Source organism: Papio anubis, chromosome 12 (assembly GCF_008728515.1).
Source record: "Papio anubis isolate 15944 chromosome 12, Panubis1.0, whole genome shotgun sequence".
In the NCBI taxonomy this organism is placed as follows: Eukaryota; Metazoa; Chordata; class Mammalia; order Primates; family Cercopithecidae; genus Papio; species Papio anubis.
In genome coordinates this window covers 94,325,430-94,347,604 of record NC_044987.1, presented here as the reverse complement: position 1 = coordinate 94,347,604, position 22,175 = coordinate 94,325,430, and the positions used below count along the sequence as shown (strand labels likewise).

Here is a 22,175-nt window from a genome sequence, read left to right as displayed (position 1 = left end):
ATTTCTGTGGGATCGGTGGTGATGTCCCTGTTATCACTTTTTATTGTGTCTATTTGATTCTTCTCTCTTTTCTTCTTTATTGGTCTTGCTAGTGGTCTATCAATTTTATTGATCTTTTCAAAAAACCAGCTCCTGGATTCATTGATTTTTTGAAGGGATTTTTGTGTCTCTATCTCCCTCAGTTCTGCTCTGATCTTAGTTATTTCTTGTCTTCTGCTAGCTTTTGAATTTGTTTGCTCTTGCTTCTTTAGTTCTTTTAATTGTGATGTTAGGGTGTCAATTTTAGATCTTTCCTGCTTTCTCTTGTGGGCATCTAGTGCTACAAATTTCCCTGTACGCACTGCTTTAAATGTGTCCCAGAGATTCTGGTATGTTGTGTCTTTGTTCTCATTGGTTTCAAAGAAAATCTTTATTTCTGCCTTCATTTCATCATTTACCCAGTAGTCTTTCAAGAGCAGGTTGTTCAGTTTCCATGTAGTTGTGTGGTTTTGAGTGAGATTCTTAATCCTGAGTTCTAATTTGATTGCACTGGGGTCTGAGAGATAATTTGCTGTAATTTCTATACTTTTACATTTGCTGAGGAGTGTTTTACTTCCAATTATGTGGCCAATTTTAGAATAAGTGCAATGTGATGCTGAGAAGAACGTATGTTTTATTGATTTGGGGTGGAGAGTTCTGTAGATCTCTATTAGGTCTGCTTGATCCAGAACTGAGTTCGAGTCCTGGATATCCTTGTTAATTTTCTGTCTCGTTGATCTGTCTAATAGTGTTAAAGTCTCCCACTATTATTGTGTGGGAGTCTAAGTCTCTTTGTAGGTCTCTAAGAACTAGCTTTATCAATCTGGGTGCTCCTGTATTGGGTGCATATATATTTAGGATAGTTAGCTCTTCTTGTTGAATTGATCCCTTTACCATTATGTAATGGCCTTCTTTGTCTCTTTTGATCTTTTAAAGTCTGTTTGATAATTTGTCTCTTTGATCGTTTAAAGTCTGTTTTATCAGAGACTAGGATTGCAGACCCTGCTTTTTTGCTTTCCATTTGCTTGGTAGATCTTCCTCCATCCCTTTATTTTGAGCCTATTTGTGTCTTTGCAAGTGAGATGGGTCTCCTGAATAAGACCAATGGGTCTTGACTGTTTATCCAATTTGCCAGTCTGTGTCTTTTAATTGGGGCATTTAGCCCATTTACATTTAAGGTTAATATTGTTATATGTGAATTTGATCCTGTCATTATGATGCTAACTGGTTATTTCGCCCATTAATTAATGCAGTTTCTTCATAGTGTCAATGGTCTTTACAATTTGTCATGTTTTTGCAGTGGTTGGTACTAGTTTTTCCCATCCATGTTTAGTACTTCCTTCAGGAGCTCCTCTAAGGCAGGCCTGGTGGTGACAAAGTCTCTCAGCATTTGCTTGTCTGTAAAGGATTTTATTTCTTCTTCACTTATGAAGCTTAGTTTGACTGGATATGATATTCTGGATTGAAAATTCTTTTCTTTAAGAATGTTGAATATTGGTCCCCACTCTCCTCTGGCTTGTAGGGTTTCTGCAGAGAGATCTGCTCTTAGCCTGATGGGATTCGCTTTGTATGTACAAGACCTTTCTCTCTGGTTGCCCTTAACATTTTTTTTCCTTCATTTCAACTTTGGTGAATCTAACAATTATGTGTCTTGGGGTTGCTCTTCTTGAGGAGTATCTTTGTGGTGTTCTCTGTATTTCCTGAATTTGAATGTTGGCTTGCCTTGCTAGGTTGGGGAAGTTCTCCTGGATAATATACTGAAGGAGTGTTTTCTAACTTGGTTCCATTCTCCCTGTCACTTTCAGGTACACCAATCAAACATAGATTTGGTCTTTTCCCATAGCCCCATATTTCTTGGAGGTTTTGTTCATTTCTTTTCACTCTTTTTTCTCTAATCTTGTTTTCTCACTTTATTTCATTAATTTGATCTTCAATTACAGATATCCTTTTTTCTGCTTGATTGAATCAGCTATTGAAGCTCATGTATGCTTCACGAAGTTCTCGTGCCATGGTTTTCAGCTCCATCAGGTCATTTAAGCTCTTCTCTACACTGGTTATTCTAGTTAGCCATTCATCTAACCTTTTTTCAAGGTTTTTAGCTTCCTCGCGATGGGTTAGAACATACTCCTTTAGCCTGGAGAAGTTTGTTATTACCGACCTTCTGAAGCCTACTTCTGTCAACTCATCAAACTCATTCTCCATCCAGTTTTGTTCCCTTGCTGGCGAGGAGTTGTGTTCCTTTGGAGGAGAAGAAGCATTCTGGTCTTTGGAGTTTTCAGCCTTTCTGCTCTGTTTTCTCCCCATCTTTGTGGTTATATCTACCTTTGGTCTTTTTGGAGACCTATGGATGGGATTTTAGTGTGGATGTCCTTTTTGTTGATGTTGATGCTATTCTTTTCTGTTTGTTAGTTTTCATTCTAACACACAGGCCTCTCAGCTGCAGGTCTCTTGGAGTTTGCTGGAGGTCCACTCCAGACACTGTTTGCCTGGGTATCACCAGCGGAGGCTGCACAACAGCAAATATTGCTGCCTGATCCTTCCTCTGGAAGCTTCATCCCAGAGGGGCACTCATCTGTATGAGTTGTCTGTCGGCCCTTACTGGGAGATGTCTCCCAGGCAGGTTACAAAGGAGTCAGGGACCCACTTTAGGAGGCAGTCTGTCCGTTATCAGAGCTCAAATGCCTTGCTGGGAGAACCACTGCTCTCTTCAGGGCTGTCAAGCAGGGATGTTTAAGTCTGCAGAAGCTGTCTGCTGCCTTTTGTTCAGATATGCCTTGTCCCCAGAGGTGGAATCTAGAGAGGCAATAGGTCTTGCTGAGCTGCAGTGGGCTCTGCCCAGTTCGAGCTTCCCTGTCACTTTGTTTACACTGTGAGCATAGAACAGCCTACTCAAGCCTCAGCAATGGCAGACGCCCCTCCCCCCACCAAGCTCCCGCATCTCAGATTGATTTCAGAGTACTGCGCTGGCAGCGAGCAAGGCTCTGTGGGTGTGGGACCTGCCAAACCAGGCACGGGAAGGGATCTCCTGGTCTGCTGGTTGCAAAGACTATGGGCAAAGCACAGTATTTGGGGAGGAGTGTACTGCTCCTCCAGGTACAGTCACTCACGGCTTCCCTTGGCTAGGAAAGGGAAATCCCGCAACCCCTTGTGCTTCCCAGGTGAGCTGATGCCCCACACTGCTTTGACTTACCCTCCATGGGCTGCACCCACTGTCCAACCAGTCCCAGTGAGATGAACCAGGTTCCACAGTTGGAAATGCAGAAATCATCCATCTTCTGCGTTGACCTCCCTGGGAGCTGTAGGTCAGAGCTGTTCCTATTCGGGCACCTTGGAACTTGTCCCTTGGGGGGCAAAGGTTTAATGCTCACACGGCAGAATGATGATGGCCAGGCTCACACAGGGGGCCTGCTGCTTCTGGCACTACCACTAACCACACAGTTTTGTTCAAATCAAATAACTGTTATTAACTCTTTCAAGGAACTCCTCCCTCCCAGAATAGCATTGCAACCCCAAATCCAGCTCACACCACTACCAAGGCAGGCAGCACAGCTGGAGGTCACAGCCCACCCATGTGATCTCCTGCTCCTTCTGCTTCTCTAACTGTTAAACAGAGACTCAGACCAAGAAACTTCAATACTTGCCCATCCTCTAAACTTAATCCAAATGTCTTCTAGAAGTCCAGTGTGGCCAGGAAAAAGCAGGTCTTCATCAAATTTCATTCCATACCTTATTTTATTAATACAGAAAATGTTGAGAATCCTAAGTTTGATTGAAGAACGTGTAAAGGGTTTGACCAGATGATAAATGCTGATATTAAATCTGCTGGAGTTCCATGTACAGAATGAAGAGACAACACCCAAAATTAGTTAAAGACATAATTTCTTTAACTACGGCTTAAGAAACAATGAACGCTTAAAACCCTACCTTACAAATAAGAATAGATTTTATCTTATCTAGAGATAAAGAATGAGATGTGGAGTGGAGGTTCAGTTTTATTTGGTTTATTAAATCTATAAGACCACAGGAGAGGCAATATAAAAAGCTCCATGATTCTATTCATATGTACATTAGAAGGAATTTCTAGATGTTACTGTAAATCCTCAATATACTGTTTCAGCAGTACTAATTTAATGTTGATATACTTTAGTTTCACACTAAGTTATCACTGTTCTCTTGGAAATTGGATTCTTTTTTTTTTTTTTCTCTGAGGCTTTGGATTTGACATGCCTGTCAATTATATATTCACGTACCCCGTAAATATATATACTATATACCTACTATGTACCCAAAAACATTTTTAAAATTGTCAAAAAAGTTACTCTAAGTGGAACAGTATCTGTGAAATATTTAGTTTTATCAATACTAAATACAGAATTGAGAATATTCTCCATCCAGCATAAATTGCCCTGATCTTACCAGTTACCTCAGCATCTGTAAAACTGGATATTTTCTCAATTGAAAAACATGCTTTTTGCTACAAAGAAGAGTCAATTGATATATCAATAATTTTAAATTTATTAGTTATAGATTATAACTTTGAAGATCTCAGTAACTTTATTTTTAAAAAACCACAAAACATTAAAACATACTAAAAAATAGAACCTTCAAAAAAATATTAGTGACACACTACTAGAGTTAAAAATGGCTCAGAATGAATAGGTGAAGAGAAAATGATTTTTAGGACAGTGAAATTACTTTGTATGAGTAGATACATGTCATAGTGTATACATGTTATTATACATTTGTCCAAATCCATAGAATGTATAACACCAAGGGTGAATCCTAATGCAAATTACGGACTTTGGGGATAATGACATATAAACTATTTTGATCAGTTGCAACAAATCCACCATTCTAGTGGGAGATGGTGCTAATGGCAGAGACAATGCCATGTGTAGGAGCAGGGGAGATATGGGAAATCTCTGTACCTTCCACTCAATTTTTTTGTGAACCTAAAACTGCTTTTTAAAAAATCTACTAAAAAAATATTAAAGCATAAAAAAGTCGCTAAAGGTATGACCTAATAAATGAATTCGCAGAAATGCAAGCGAGAAAAATTTTATCATCAGTCAAGATATCACGTTAATAAAGTACTACTACTTTTTGTATTGTATAAAATTCGGACACCAAAAATAACATTTCTGTAGGTTTGTTTTGTTACTTATGTATCACAATTACACATAATACATTTTAGAAGTAGTAAAATATTTTTAAAGAAAAAAATAACTAAGAAAGTGATTACAAAACAAGAATAATTTCTGGTTATATTATTTTTATTGGTCATAGAGCCAATATATAGATGTTTAAATTTTTTTACATTAATGTACAAGGATATATAATTTGGTTTATTAGAAATTATTGTTGAAAATATTTTAATACTATAGTTCCTGTCATTCCACCAATAAAACAAAACCTTTCTCGTTTGATAAATATTTCAAAAATATATAACAAATTATTTGAGCATTCTTTCTCCTCTCAAAAGCGTGCTGTCACCCTATTTTTGAAGACAGTTAAAAGAATTCTATTTCTGAACACTGTTAAGAAAAGTAGGGGAGTCCCAGCAGAGTTTTGAGCAAAGGCAATGGAATAAACATGGCATTTCTGAAAAGAGACACTTGAAAAGGCCGAACACTCGCTTAGCATACCCAGCATAATATAAAAAGGAGAAAGAAACTATTCAGTTGATTCAGTTCATTTGTAAAAGGAGTTTTCCCAAAGTAGACCACCAACAAACCAGTCTATGTGAATCACTTGCAGAGCTTTGAACCCTGAACCCAGCATTCTGAGAGTGGGACCCAGACATGTGCATTTTAAAAGATTCCCCAGGAAATTCTGATGGGGAGCCAGTGAGCCTGCTGAACCAGGTGACTACTGACATCTCTTCTTTGAATGACTTTCGACAATCCCACAAATGTCTGCTCGACAGTGTCCTGAAAGAGCTGGGTCATGGCTCTCATTACACACTACTGAGCATCTGTTGTGTGCAAGACACCAGGCTGTATCACACTTCGTCCGGACCTCATGTGTCTTACAGTACGGTGATGGGACGTAGGTGTTCTAGACTTGCCTATAGGCTTCTCTTCTTTCCTAATGAAGCTCCCACTCATCCAAACGTCCTTTGAGGAGGAAATCTATCCAACTTACTCCACTGCAAAAGCTGAAGAACTGACAAGATTCTTCCTGACCACTTCAATGGCTATGATCATAGGCAGTACTGTGATTTACATTTGCAAAATGAGGAATAAAGCTGGAGACATTTCCAGTACTAGAAATGGTCTGTTTGTAGCATGAAGGAGTATACTCATTTCTTTTTCTTTTTTCATGTCCTTTGAACATTTGTTATATTTTTCTCCTGTTAAACAGCTTAATACAAAGAAGTCTGAAAACACAGAAAGGTAAAAAAATTAAATGAAATTAAGATCATCTGAAATACACCAAGAGCAAGTTAACAACTGTGAGCATTCTGGTTTGTATATTCTTGCAGTCTTATTTAATTAATTGCATTTATGCACTTTAAAAAAACAAAAGTAGAATTATATTGTATATATGGCTTTGATGTCTTAAAAATTAACATTGCGAACATGTGCAAGGAGTGTTTCTTAAATTGCTCTTTCCATTGTCACTTTTACTGGAGATTAAAGTCTCAAAGTAGATTTTTTGACTTAGCAGAGGGAGAGCTGAGATGTCTCATTAAAGCTTGGCTGAGCGCCTTCTGTTACTGCTTATTTACATAAGTAGCTTTCGTAAAATCAACAGCTCCCACGAACAAGACATATACATTAATGCCTCACAGTCCAATACATGATGAGACAAACAACCACTGCTTCCTAATATAATGCGCACACAGCAAACATTGCCTGAGATGAGTCAGCTGTTCTGAAACGTAAGATTAGGAAATTAAATTTCATGCATACATTTCCATGAATCAAAAGTCAAAATCAAAGGACAACTTTCTGTGTTACAGTGAACTCTGGAAGTGGGTGTAAATAAGATAATAAGATATGCCCTACTTTGTTGTCATCTTTTTTCTTTTCTTTTTTTTTTTGTTGTTGTTTGTTTGTTTGTTTGTTTTGAGATGGAGTCTTGCTCTGTCGCCCAGGCTGGAGTGCAGTGGTGCAATCTCGGTCCACTGCAACCTCCACCTTCTGGGTTCAAGCAATTCTCATGCCTCAGCCTCCCAAGTAGCTGTGATTACAGGCGTGTGCCACCACGCCTGGCTAATTTTTTTGTATTTTTACTAGAGATGGGGTTTCACCATGTTGGCCAGGCTGGTCTTGAACTCCTAACCTCAGGTGATCTGCCTGCTTCAGCCTCCCCAGGTGCTGAGATTACAGGCATGAGCCACTATACCTGGCCAGATATGCCCCACTTTGAACAAACACTGCTAGAATCAGGAAGAATCTTTCGTTAGCCAAGGATTGCTTTTGAGGTTCACTCCAAAAACTGAGCTACCACTGGGGACGAATGGTCTCATAATTTTGAGTGTAAAGTGCAACGATTCCAGCTCATGAGCACCAATATAATTTTTGAAAACAATATATCCACAACAGGCATCGTCTAGAAAACTAACAGGATCTCTTGTCCACTAGAGTGTAATGTTGTTGACTAATTGCTTCCAGTTATTAAGCTGGAAGAGACATGCTGGGGAGAATGTTTTGGAGGAGCAAGTAAGGGCAGAACACAGAGAACCAGGTAACTTAATTATTTCTCACCTTTCTCTTTCCTTTGTAGTTAATTAGCAAACATTCCTTTCTCCACCTTATCTCTTTGTTGAGGTCATATCAGCAATTATCTGCCCTTTGGTTTATGCAAAACTACCTGAATAACTCATAATGCAGAAGAGCTTATCAATTTTCTTCCATGTCCTGTTGCCCAAAAATAATCAGCAATGAAATATCTCAAACATACAGAAAAAGAGAAGTAAATAACCCACCTAGATTTATGAGCAGTTCACTCTCTACCATACATGCTTAATATATTTTTAGTAAAGCTCTTTAGTCATCACTGCCACATTTACAAGGGTACTTGGCCTTTTGCTGTAGCTTGTCTTCTGAACATATTTTTGCATGTAAGTCTTTTACATATTTCTCTGAAGTGGTTAGAAATCCATCAGCTCGATGGTCTTTATTGTTTCAATATGGCCCAATCCACTGGGCAGAGCATGTGACTGGTGTAGTGGTTGCTGCATGGCTTTGAAGTCACATGGATTCGAGTTCCAATCCCTGCCTACTAGCTGAGCAAATGTGGTCAAGGGTCTGTGACTGAAATTCTCATTGATAAAGCAGGGATAATAATACCTACCTTGCTGTCAAAATGTCAGGAGGTGATGTAAGCAAAGCATCAGAACAGTACCTAGCACATAGTAAGTGGTTATCATCAGCTTGTGTGTCTGCTGTATATGCTGAACTGCTTGAGCCCATCTCCAATTGAAGCTGTATTTACCAGGATCCACTCAACCACTATCCTGATCATTAGCAGCTCCTTATTTGTGGACTCATGAATACAAGTCACTTTCATCTGCGGGGCTTCAAACTTAGCCCAGTGAAATGGCAGTCTGTTTTATTTTTCTAAATACCTGGAGGCGACTTTTTCCCTGCCTCTGACTTTAAAAACATAATGAAATTTTACAGAGTTTTATAGCACTGAACTTTATGTAAAATCAAAAGAGCCTGTGAAATAAGAGAGCAGTTGGTTACAAGCAAGCCCCTTCATGAAAACGGGCATTTTTTTTTAACATGTTTGTATCTGTGAGCATCTCCTTCTCTTCCTATCCTTAAGTTTATTATTTGTCATGAAAACAAAGTACTCTTAAAACATTGTGTTTGAGTCCATGGTTTCCAACAGTGAGCTTCAAACTCACCTGTGGTGCTTCAGATTATAGATTTGTATACTTTGGTTTAAAATGAATATTATAAAAATTTATGTTTAAAAATATGTGTGTGTGTATACATACATAGCTACATACACCCAAGCCTCATATGTGCATGTGTATACATAACATATACACATACATACATACACACACACCACCACCACCAAAGCCCCACTAAAAAAATACTGCAATCTCTGGGAGTAATGGGGGCAAATAGGAGGAGTTAATGTTCTACCCAGGTAAGACTACTATGGACCCAATGTTGAGAATCACAATGGGTTTATTACTTGAAACACTACCTATCTAAAGGACAGTTAAAGACTTTGGTATTAATCAGAAAGTCTTTTTTTTTTTTCTTAAATAATTTTGTAGGCAAGATGCTGCTGTTACAAGTTTTCTGTTACGAATTATGTCTTCCATAGGAATGAAGCATCCACGCGGTCCATCCAAGCATACTGTGAATCAAAACATATGTTCATAGCTGGAACAAAAGCATTAGGACCATCTAACTGGATTCCACTGGAATGAGTCTCTGTGAAACCATGCCGAAGTCTTTGTAAACAACCACCCTAAAGAAAGCTACATGAAAAATAGCCAATAACAAAAGCACTGGATTTAACTCAACTTTGTAAAAACACAAAAAACACAAATACGATGCACACACTTCATCCTTTTGTGAACAAAATGCCACCAAACATTTGAAACTGGCCTAAGGCTACATTGACATGAAGCCCAGCCTTATTGACCAGTGTTTCCAATACTCTCCCCCCACCCCCATTCTTTATTCCCAACAGATACGTCTTCTCACAGGTAGTTAATTAGCAAACATTCCCATCTCCACCTTATCTCTTTTCTTAATTTTATATTTATCTCTTTTTTAAAATATTTTTTTATATTTATATATATTTTTATATTTATCTTTTTTTTTAATTCCCAATAGATACGTCTTCTCACAGGTAACTGGGCAGAAAAATGCTTATTGACTGATCTTGAAAACTATAATGCATCTAAAGCTGGAGAACATTAAAAAACCATGCTTCTCTTTATTTATTTCAGTTTCCATGGCAAGAGGAAAATAAAAGGCAACTCTGTTTGAAAGCAACAGCAATAAACAAAGCAACATCTCTGGCAATCAGGCAAAACTTAAAGAATAAAAGTTATAAAGCTCCAGGTAGACAATGCTACCTACCTTCCCCCATCCATGGGGATGACTCTTAATGGCGCTGACTAGGTATAGACACCAATTTGAGACCAAGAAGTTATTCTTAGAAGGTGCTAACTTTTATATTTTCTTTTAGGTTCTTGCTGTTAAGTTTCTCTTTCAACTGACTTCAGAAATCAGACAGTGAAATCAATGGGGTTTTCCAGGCCACCAAATTCAAAGTAATCAGGGCAGGGTCAGAATGCTGGTTGACTTTTTTCAACACACAGGGACCTGGAATTGGGGTTCCAGGTCTATCTCTCAGCACAGAGTCAGCAGATACAATGCCCTAGATGGTTGGATTTTCCAGTGTCTGTGACAGGTATCTTCAAAGCTGATTCCTCTCCCGCTGAGAAATCAAGGCCACCACCTTTAATTACTGACACAGTAGTGTACTTCCTGTACTGCAACCTCAGTTCCTTTTGTCACTTTTGCTTTGCATTCAAGTGCCCTGGCCAGTGTTAACTGCAGCACTTTGATTCCTCTTTCTATAAAGACTATCAATACCAACTCATTTGTTTCTGCAACCATGTAACCCAAGGACATATTCTCCTGGGTGAAACTCTAAGATCCCCCTCAGAAGTCAGTGGAGAATAGGCACAGAAAAGATGATGAGGGTCATAGTTTCTAATAAGTTGTTTTCTTTTTTTAAAAACTTTTAATTTTTAATTTTTATTTTTTTGAGATAGAGTCTCACTCCGCCACCCAGACTGGGGTATGGTGGCATGATCTCAGCTCACAGCAACCTCCACCTTCCAGGTTCAAGCGATTCTCCTGCCTCAGCCTAGCTGGGATTACAGGCATGCGCCACCACGCCCAGCTAATTTTTTGTATTTTTAGTAGACACGGGGTTTCACCATGTTGGCCAGACTGGTCTCGAACCCTGACCTCAAGTGATCTGCCTGCCTTGGCCTCCCAAAGTGCTGGGATACAGGCATGAGCCACCGTGCCCAACCAGTTTTCTTTCATTTTTTTTTTTCTTTTTTCTTTTTAAGGGAGGGGATTCCCTCAGTGGATTTACTTAGAGTGAAATGGTATCTTGGCTTTGGACTTGCCCCTGCCTTCATTCATGTGGGTACTTTTTATTTAACATTTTATTGTAGGTGGGCTCCCCTCTACCTAAAAAACCAAAGGGAAAAAACCCAATTCTTTAATTTACTCACATCCTGTTACGCTTTCACAGGCTGTTCATTTTGATACCAGGCCTCATCTTCTGTTGCCAACATCATAGTTTGAAGGAAAGGGGGAGACAGGTCAACTGGAAGTGGTCCTGACCTCAAAGGGAGAGAACTCCTGGGTACCTCTTCCCAGCAGCCCTAGGCTATTTCAAAATGTCAGCAGGTCTAATCCTAGAAGAAAACACCACTTACTTCTCAACCTGCTGGGGCGTGGTGAGGTCTAAACAATACTGACAAAATCTGCCAGTACCTGAGAACTGCCAGAGAACTGCCTGAGAACTCAGAGATAAACAGTAAGAGGTACGGTCAACCTTCAGGGGAATGAAGAGACTATCTCGATGCAACAAAAATAAAGGAATAATGTGCTTTGCAGCTTTAGAAAGGAACTCTCCTTCCTGCGGGTGCCTCCGTGTCCCAGGCTCTAGGAGACTACCTAACCAGCAAAGTTGATAGCATGACCCTGGCTCCACTGAAAACTTGGGCCTATAGGCTGGCTTATTCTAAAGGGTGCTTTTTAATTCTAAATTTTTTTTTTAATTTTTAATTTTTTTTTTTTTTGAGACAAGTTCTCGCTCTGTCGCCCAGGATGGAATGCAGTGGTGCCATTTAGCCTCAGTGAAGCTTTGACCTCTCAGATTCAAACAACTCTCTCGTCTCAGCCTCCCGAGTAGTGGGGACTACAGGCATTCACCACCATGCCCGGCTAATTTTTTGTATCTTATTATTATTATTTTTTTATAGAGACAGGGTTTTGCCATGTTGCCCAAGCTGATCTTGAACTCCTGGGCTCAAGCAATCCACCTGCTTCAGCCTCGGAAAACTGCTGGGACTATAGGTGTGAGCCACCGCGTCCACCTGAACCACCAATCTTTTAATTTTTTCAGCTCCAGCTGGCAAACCCACTACCTGCTCTTCTTAGGCAGCATCCCTTGGTCACTATTCAGCCATCTGCTACTGCCAAAGCAAAAGTCCATGGCCCTCAAAGGGTGGGAGCTCTGGCTATTGGCCACTTACCATTTTGCCTTCTGAAATCCTTGTATTTCTTTCTGAATTCACACACTCAGAATTGGCAGTATATTCTTAAGCTATAAAGTCCTCCACTATATGCCCATCCCAAAAGCCTGAGTAAGATTATTTAATCTAAGAAATGGTTATTTATGGAAATCTGATCTTCTCATTGCCCAATAACCACGGAATACTGAAGAGTTGCCTCAGATGGCAGGGAGCCCGCATGCTAGCTCACACACTATCCCTAGTAGCCATTTAACTTTGGGAAAAGACCTGTTTTTTCTCTGGACTTTAGTTTTCTCCTCTTTAGAAATGAGAAGCTGGTTAGCCAATCAGTCATGTCTATGTCTCTTTCAGGTATATGTTCTACGCTTTGCAAGTGCAAAGTTGACAATCTGAGAATTTGTGCATGCCAAAGGGGCTTAAAAAATCATAGTACCTAACACTTAAGTGCTTGATGTGTATTAACTCATTTAATCCTTCAATAACCATATGACGTAGGTGTTATAATTATTACCCCTATATTTTAGATGAGAAAAGAAGAAATAGAGAGAGGTTGAGTAACTTGACCCATTATCCGGTAGTTTTAAGGATGGGGTTTGTATTTTTAACCACCATATGCAGGATAATGGGCAGATCTGAGGACTAAGGTTCCTTGACGTTTGCATGCTTAGAAGGTTTCAGAGGGAGTATGAGAATCACAGTTAATCTGCCAATCAACAGTATTTACAGAAAACCAGGACTGGAGCCAGAGAGTATCCTCACTGTTACCTGTTGGATTCTCTTGGCATTATTTAGTGCACAACATTACTATAGAAAAACACAAGCACTTTTATGGCAATGGTGTAAATTAGGAGGATTCTGACAGTAAAGCCCAGAGTCACTCCAAGATAAAACCATCAGTTTGGGATCTCTTGGCCACCTACTGACCTGTCAGTGTATTGAGGCAGTTTGGAGTGGGAAGCACGTCAAATGATACTTGAGGAGGGAATACAAGAGGCCAGGCAGAGTGACTTACTTATTATTTATTTATTTATTTTTGGTAGAGACAGAGTCTCGCTATGTTGCCCAGACTGGTCTCAAACTCCCACCTTGGCTCCCAAATTACTGGGATTACAAGTGTGAGCCATCATGCCCAACCCCAGAGAGTGACTCTTGACTAGTTTGGAGAAATAAACCGACTTCAAGGGTCTTCAAAACACAGCCACTTGGAAGTCCTGACTGCCCTTCTCTGATCTCCAGCATGCGCCTCTGCAGAAGCAAGTGTCTTTCACTGAGTCTGACCCTAGCTGAGTGAGATATTTGCAGAGGAAAGGACAACATTCTTATTTTTTTTCTGAAACCAAACAAGAAAACCAGGAAAGTTGCTTGCTAGTCTACTACAGAGAGGTAGTGATGAGAACTTGTAATACTATCTAGATTCTGAGCTCATTGCTCTAGGGCCCAGGGTCCCAAATGGTGCCTCTTTTCAAAGCTTATTTACCATAGTTTCATAGAAACATCACCAAGAGTCAGTTAGTTCTTTACCCTTTGGGTTTTTTCCATCAGTAATCCTCTTGGCACAGGGTGGGGCTGAGCTGGGAACAATATCATATAACTCTGGTTGCAGCTGTCCTTATGCAAACCAGCATATCCACAAGTTACCACCACCTTTTGGGGGAAACCAACATAACAGTGCTGGTGGACACAGCTTCAGGTTGCTAGTGGTCACTGATATGTACCATTGCAACTTGGAAGGAATTCTATATATTGATACTTTCTTTGATTCTGTCAACCAAACAGCTTTGTGGCACACATGCTACAGTATTGAATGAAATACCTTTCTTTCCTTTGAGCCAAAAGCACATAATAAGCTATAGATTCTTTGCTGCTATGCCATTGATTTATCTACTGTACTTTGTAACCCAGGAGGGCTATGAATCATCCTTCCTAACTTTTCAGCTTCACAGAACAGGTTACTTTTAATACAATCTCTTCTTCATCTAGATTTATTTGTTCTGAACCCTAACACATTCTTAGAGCATTATTTCTTACTGAAGACAACTCTCCCTTAGTGTTTGTTTAATGATAATTTTTGTTCACACGCTCTTCCTGGGTGTCCATTTGCCCTTTAATTTTCTTTTTCCCAATGCTTTATATTCCTAGGAATATCCAAGTTATAAGTGGTCAGATTGCCAGCATTCAGCAATCCCAGGCAGGGGGCAGATTTTACTGCCTTTCTCTCTTCTCTTCCATGGGTTGCTGAACAGTGTTAACATTCTGATTTCTTTTAGTAGTAGAGCTCCAAGACAATCTCTTACCCTGTCCTTCTTACTCATTAACTTTAATTTCCAAAAAATGCCACCGATACCATTCAAACACTAGTTCAGGAATTACCATGGGCTGGGCACTGTACTGGGTGCTGGAGATACTGAGAAGAAACATGATCTGTTCTCAGGAAGCTCACAGTATGGTGAATGTGATCATTAAGGTCATGATTGAGCAAAGCAGGAAGTACTCCAAGGAAAGGTGAGCAAGGCATTTACAGGTATGCAGAGGATTGCTTGACCCAACCTGGAAGAATCCAGAAAAACTCATCCAAGTCTGGGCATGGTGGCTCATGCCTGTAATCCCAGCACTTTGGGAGGCTAAGGTGGGCAGATTGCCTGAGGTCAGGAGTTCGAGACCAGCCTGGCTAACATGTTGAAATCCCATCTCTACTAAAAATACCAGAAAATTAGCTGGCTGTGGTGGCGTATGCCTGTAGTCCCAGCTACTCAGAAGGCTGAGGCAGGAGAATCGATTGAACCCCCTGGGAGGCGGAGGTTGCAGTGAGCCAAGATCATGCCACTGCACTCCAATCTGGGCGACAGAGGGAGACTCTGTCACTCACAAACAAACATACAAACAAAACCCATCCAAGAGCCACAAAGAGGTTATGCTTGACCTGAACCTTAAAAGACAAGTAGCAGTCATGTTGGGGGAGTCCAAACAATGGATGGGTTGATGTGGATACAGCAAAGGACATAAAGAGTCATGGCCAGATCATGAACGGTTTTGTCCCTTGGGCTAAGAAATTTGAGCTTTATCTTAAAGTAGAGGAGCCACCAATTCTGAGCTACAGCAAGGAATTGTAATATAGCATTGTATCATGTATGAAAGGACAAAATTCATGCTACTTTCCTAAAAGTAAGATTCTGTGTCCCCGTTTGCTTCATCTAATATTGCTTCTTGGCCCCAGCGATAGCACACAGAGCACCGGAAAACTAGTTCAGGCTTAGCACCAATTCCTGAAGCCAGTTTACCTCTCCAGGACACTTACAGCCATGACCTTCTCCAAGCTCTCCAAGATTGCTGTGCTTGTTCCATATTCTGGTCTGCAGAAGGTGAAAGGGTACTAATCATCCTGGAAGCCTTCCTGGAACAGGATCTCTTTGCACAGGGTCATAAAATGAGGGATCCAGATGGTACAGGGAAGTGTAAATGGCAGCTGGAGATGGGACAATAGTAAGAGCAGAGGCAGAGACACAAGTCAGCAGACCCCACATATGACATGCCAAATACAGGGAGTAGGGGAAGAAGTGGGAGACATGGTACAAGAGGTCAAAAGATTTACTGGTTCCCTGTATTACATGAGAATGTTACTGCACAGAGTATTACACATTTCCAAGTTGGAGACACTAAAGTACAAAGGTGTAAATTGTCTAAGCACAGATATGAGGCAGCGGCAAATTAATAAAACAAATCACATGCCTGTTTCTAACCTGTTTGCCATGGCCAAGAAGAGTCTGTGAAATCAAGTTAGACATTCTGTCTTTAAAATCATGCATTTACAGAGCTTACGGAAGCTTTCAAGTGGAAATGTCTTTACTCTTAAAAAAAAAGAAAGAAAGAAAGAAAGAAAAAAAACCAGCTCAAGTAATGCCCTAATCATCTCCTATTATTGTTTGTATCTGCAGGATTTGGAAACTGCTCGGGAAAACAACTGGATTCCTAATAATCCCTGAACAATTATTTTTATTTTTTTCTGTGGACATTAGCCTTTTAATTTTTCCACAAGGAATTCTGGGCCAATTTAATTCCTTGTGGAATTAAATTCCTTGTGGAAAATTCCTTTTCCACAAGGAATTCTGGGCTAATAAATAATAACATAATTTTCTGAGTGCATGGTACTTTTGCTTCATCTGATTTCATGGCTTTCCTGCTCCATGACAACCCACTGTCTTTTCCCTCACGTGTATGTTTTATGATGGTTTTTTCAGGTACCTGAAAGAAAAGCTTTAACACTTTCACTCAAGCTAAGATGCCTCAATTTTCATTAGCGTCTTCATTGGCTAGGAAGTGTTACAGAGACTACCAAATAGTTTCAAAATTACTTGCTCAGTCACGATGCCCACAGTTGACTCTCAGCCTAGCAAAAGAGAAGAAAAAAGTTCTTGTGTTTACTGTCCTGAACATAACCTTACGCTAGTATGCAACCTCCTCAGGTCCCCTCAATTAGGATCACATTTCCTATTTTACAGTTATAATGCAATGGACTCTGCGTACTGTTCAATGAATATAGGTTTAATGTAATAGGTGTATTTCTGCAAATATATATGTAAATGAGGATTTTGCAAGCACCATTTAAAATTACCTGAGGGGTATTTTCTAAGTAACTGAGAATCTTTTTGTAAAGCAAAAGCCCTTTTAAAAATTAACATCATTCCTTATTTCGTGTGTTCTAAGTTGAAGTTTTCATTGACTAATTTCAAAAAATGATGGAGGTCACCATTCTTTTTCATTTGTTGAGTAAGCTTTACACCAACACAAGAGGCCATCACGCTTTGCCCTTAATCTTTACTAAACAAGGACATTTGAGCATGTGGGCTACTGAGACAGAAAAGTTCCCCCATGAGTCAGCAGCCAGCCCCAGTAAAATATCTCATGGTTCCAACTAACTACCCCACAGCCTTTCACATTCAGTTCTGCTTTCTCAGTGGTCTCTAGGAGTCTAATTTCTGGTTAGGAACTGAGAAATTGGGTTGATTTCCACTTCCGTAGGATAGCAAGATATCCGCAGGATGTCAAGGGGGCTGGGCCAGTACCCCAAGTTAGCAGTAGTGAAAAAAGTGGCTGAGCCCCAGGATCTAGAGCACATGAACTCTTTCCCACCTCAAACCCCCATTCCACCCTCTATCCCATGAGGTTCCGAAGGAGATGAGCAGAGAACAAGACCTGGCAAAGCAAGGCTGTTAATGGGGCTCCGACCTCAAACCCTGATGTCTCACCTTAGACTCATCTCCAGGAGTGGGGTCCTGGGTTTCATATTTTAAAAAGCATGGCATATTGGCATATGTCTCCCCAACCCCCAGCACTACTGCCAGTGGAATGCCTAAGGCCAGCGGTGTGCTGAAGCTGGCTTACACCAGCTCGTGAGAGCTCATTGTTAAATTTTTTAAGAATTTTGCAAGCTGATTATTAAACACAGTTATTACTAAAAGTTAAATTATATAAGCTTAGGATTCAATAAATTACACCGAAAGCAAAGATAATAAATAGCCAAAGCTCACCACTTCCTAGTCATTTACTATTATCTATGTTCTTAAGGTTTTTACCTCTATTGTATCTTTAATGGTGGAAATAGTAAAATAATGTAGAGCTATGCATCTCTTCCTAATTCTACACTCAGTAACATTACATTGGAAGCTTTAAATCAGAGCATTTATACCACAGAAATCAACAAATACTACAAATTAGGGATTGATTTATTGTGGATTGTCTCTAGACTTAAGAAAATAATAGAGAAAATGTAAATAATGCAGATTAAACTTAAAATGTCATGTTTATAGTTGGTACACTGTGAATAGCACAGAATTTGAGAAAATATTCTTCTAGTATTTGAAAATTTTCTTATTCAGTAGAGAAAGTACTCTCTTCATTGACAAACAAGTGAACTTCTATGTCATTGTTGTTTTAACTTTTATCTTATTCTTTTGTGTAAAGAAAAATATCAACCAACATTCAGGTCAGTAACCTACTTATTCATCAACTGCAACCACAGTTTGGCTGCAAATAAAAGCGTTCTATAAAATCAGGTTAAGCATTCTGTGATAACATACAATAAGGAGTATTGTATGTTCTATAATTCTTTTAAGTTGTATATTTTACTACAAGTAAATCAGTAAAATTTATAACAGACTTATAATTGGTTATATATCCACATGCATTTCTTCTCCAAAGAGCTGGTTGTTAAATATTTACCGGCACACCACTGCCTAAGCCAAGAACAGAAACAGGTTAAACAGCCTCCTGGGCTTCTATCCCATAGGTTCACACCCTTATCTCAGCTCTTTAGTTTACCATTCTCCTGTCAAGAAGAAAACAAAGAATAGAAACGTTTGTACAATTAAATCAAAAGGAAAAGAAATAAATAAGATCTAAGGCAGATAATTTAATCTGCCTAATTCAGATCTTCCTAAGAAGGCCGCCTCTCAAGTAGGAATGGCTTGAGGCTGATGTGACCACACCTACCATGTGGAAAAGCTGAGAGCAATCCTAACAGATGGCAGCCTTGGCACTGTAGCCTAATAAATATTCTCCCTTTTAATCAGTCCACATCAGATGGCTCCTTGGGGACAGTGGGGGGAGAAGCAGGGAACAAAAGCAGTTTCTCTTGCTTCCTGGTGGGATCTCATACATGTCTGGGGGTACATAACAAAAGATCAGTGAGCATTTCTGCCTTCTACCAAATGGAGTACACATGAACATCACAGCTTTGTGTACAATTATTTAAAATCATCAATACTTGTATTTGAAAACATCTTTGTAGACTTGGAACCAACCCAAATGCCCATCAATGATAGACTAAAGCAAATGTGTCACATATACACCATGGAATACTTTGCAGTCATAAAAAATGATGAGTTCATGTTCTTTGCAGGAACATGGATAAACCTGGAAACCAGCATTCTCAGCAAACTAACACAGGAACAGAAAACCAAACACCTCATGTTCTCACTCATAAGTGGGAGCTGAACAATGACAACACATGGACACAGGGAGGGGAACATCACACTCTGGAGTCTGTTGGGGGTGGGGGGCTAGGGGAGGGAGAGCATTAGGAGAAATACCTAATGTAGATGACAGGTTGATGGGTGCAGCAAACCAACATGGCACATGTATACGTATGTAACAAACCTGCATGTTCTGCACGTGTATCCCAGAACTTGAAGTATAATAAAACAACAAGAACAACCACCAAAAAGAAAATGTCTTTGTAAAGGTGAAATAAAATGCAAATACCAGACAAACATATGGAATCTTTAAAAATCCTGTTACTCAATGGTGTTGTTTGGTCTTTAGGCCAATGCTAATAACCAACACTAACCACTAAGGAGTGTCCTTTAGTGCAGGAAAAAAAAGAAAAAAGAAAAACGCAGTGAAACCTTAAATTTTTCTTTTTGAATGGCCAGCTCTGTCTCTCATTAAATCAGACGACTGACTGACCATATTATTCTTGAGCTCCTGTGCATGTACCTATTCAATTTTTTTACATACTTCCACAAAATTGTATGTTCTATAGTTTTCATGAAACATACCATGAGTATTTTCCATTTGTTAGTCTTATTCCCCCCTACAAGTTCTCCTTAATAATTTTTCTCTTAAAAAAAGCAAAAGTCCACCAAATATCTTTTATCTGAGTATCGTAAGGTAGAAACCTTGGGTATAAAGTCATTCCCAAATTAAAGGGAGTGCAGTTTTTCATTTATGAAAAAACACAACTGGGGAATATTTTAAAAAGGAGTCTTCAGGTTAGTTGCTTTTGAATGTCTTATTTACGGTATCATAAAAAATAAATATACAAGATGACTTATCTGGCCTCCAAATAAGAAATGAGTCAATGCTACCAGCATAAAATGTTCACATACCCACCCACCATAAAAGGGAAACTGGCCTCAGAACATTTTACAAAAAAGCATAATGTTATGGGCTAGTCTTGACAAATAGTGCTTTTACTTAATCAGTATGTTTTTGACAGCTAGGCACAGAACACTCCAGCAAGATTCCCCCAGTCCCTTAAAAAAGGAATGCATTTGGTGGGGGTCAGACTGACTCACTGAAAGGGTTGGAGCAGGGAAGAGTGAGAAATCCAATCAGCCTGGCATCCTTACAAGGTGTGAGCCTTGTGTTAATACTGTACAAAACAATTGTGTTGGTGATAGTAAGGATGAAGGAACAAGTGACATACTTTAAACTTGCAAAATAATCCGGGGAAAACCAAGGAGGTATTTCTACCTGCCAAGCTCTGCTAACTGCATAGAAAGAACATGTACTTTCAACCACAAAGACATTACATTTTCTTTTTAAAAATTTATTACTTTTCATCCTCTGTAACTTGTCATCTCAGAGCAAAACTAAAGAACTCTTTGGTCATCACCCAATAACATGCCCTTTAAATAAGAACATTGAGGTATTATTTTCCCGTTTGACTCTTGATTATTAATTCACACCAGCCACCACCCCTTCATGAATCAGAAGGCTGAAGGAATACACTATACATTAATATTAAAATCTAAAGGAAACCAAATGTCAAATTACTGTGGTTTTAGCCACAGACATTTCTATGGCATGTGCAATCCCTGTAGAAGATGCTCCCGAGAAGTTCGACAGGCTGTGTTCACTACATCAAAAGAGAGCTATTACCCAACTCATAAAAATCTTTTTAATGTGCTGAACTCCAAAACTTTCTAAGAAATAAATGTTTCTAAAAAGGAGACTTGTGACTCTCAGCTTAAAATGGTGGACATCCAGTGGTGCTTTGACCCTGCCGTTTGCCCAGAATAGCAGCCCCAGCTTGGCCTTCTCCACACCTTTGCGTGGTCTTCTCAACAGACACCACATATGCCAGGCCTCCCACCTGCAGTGGTACCCTGACCCCCCCAGCGTGCCAGCTGAGGCTTACATGTGCCCTGGATGGTTGCTTCCCGTTCACTTGACAACTATGAACAGATCCAACCTGGTGACCCAATGAACTCCACCATAAACTACTGAACCCTAACTGATTAGACCATGACTGATACAGTAATCAATATAGAAGCCTGAGGCCTCGGAAGTGAAAACTATGGTAACCACTTCTGGTCTTAACTTGGACAAGAATCAACCTATTTATTAAAAGTAGCAGCTTCTAGGTCATTTTTTTTAATACCTAGAGGCACTAAGCCCCATAAGATTCTATTTTTCTACTTAGAGGTACAAGTGATGACACTTAACATTAGTTATTTCAGGTTAAGAGCTGTCCATAATGAAAACAACAACAAAAAAATCCCTCAGTACTTTCTGCACACTTACTAGAAAGGCACAAAGAGAGCCACTACAGAGAAAATATGAATTGATTTTAAAAGTGGTTAGGTCATAAACACATTAGCTTTAATACAGAAGAACAGGACCTCAGGACCTTCAGTTATTATAGGTGGAAAACACTCTTTGCATACAGAACTTCCAGCTGTAGCAACACAACTCAGAAGGCTATATATTGCAATGTAGTGAGCTTGAGCTTTGGTGCTGCACAGATCTGGGTTCAAATCCCAGTTGTCGCACTTTTGAGCTTTGGTCAATTTACATAATCTCTGAATTTCTATGTGTAATCTCTGAAATTCTATGTGGGAGGTAAACGTTACATCATCCATGATGATTGATAAGTAGCATACACTTCCCACATATAACTGAGGAAATTAAAAAAGATAAGCAACCAGCACAGTGATTAATTTTCCCCTTTGCTTCCTCATTTTATAGGTAAGAATACTGAGGCACAGAAATAAGGTTTTGCCAAGAGCACAGTAACTTACAAAGCTGAAATTAGGCTTAAAATAGTCTTGATTGTAAGAGTATGCAAACTTGGGAGACAAAGTTATGTACAACAACTAGCAGTTCTACTGGG

At 39.5% G+C, this 22,175-nt stretch overlaps 1 long non-coding RNA gene across 1 annotated transcript; it reads right to left on the bottom strand.

Annotated features, from left to right (window-relative positions):
• Positions 1–4,186: 4,186 nt before the first annotated feature.
• LOC103877557 lies at positions 4,187–10,812 on the bottom strand. Its single transcript, XR_002517029.2, has 2 exons — positions 7,731–10,812; positions 4,187–6,397 (listed from the first exon to the last, which is right to left on the bottom strand). It is a non-coding gene; the product is annotated as an uncharacterized LOC103877557 (long non-coding RNA).
• Between the last annotated feature and the right edge of the window lie 11,363 nt (positions 10,813–22,175).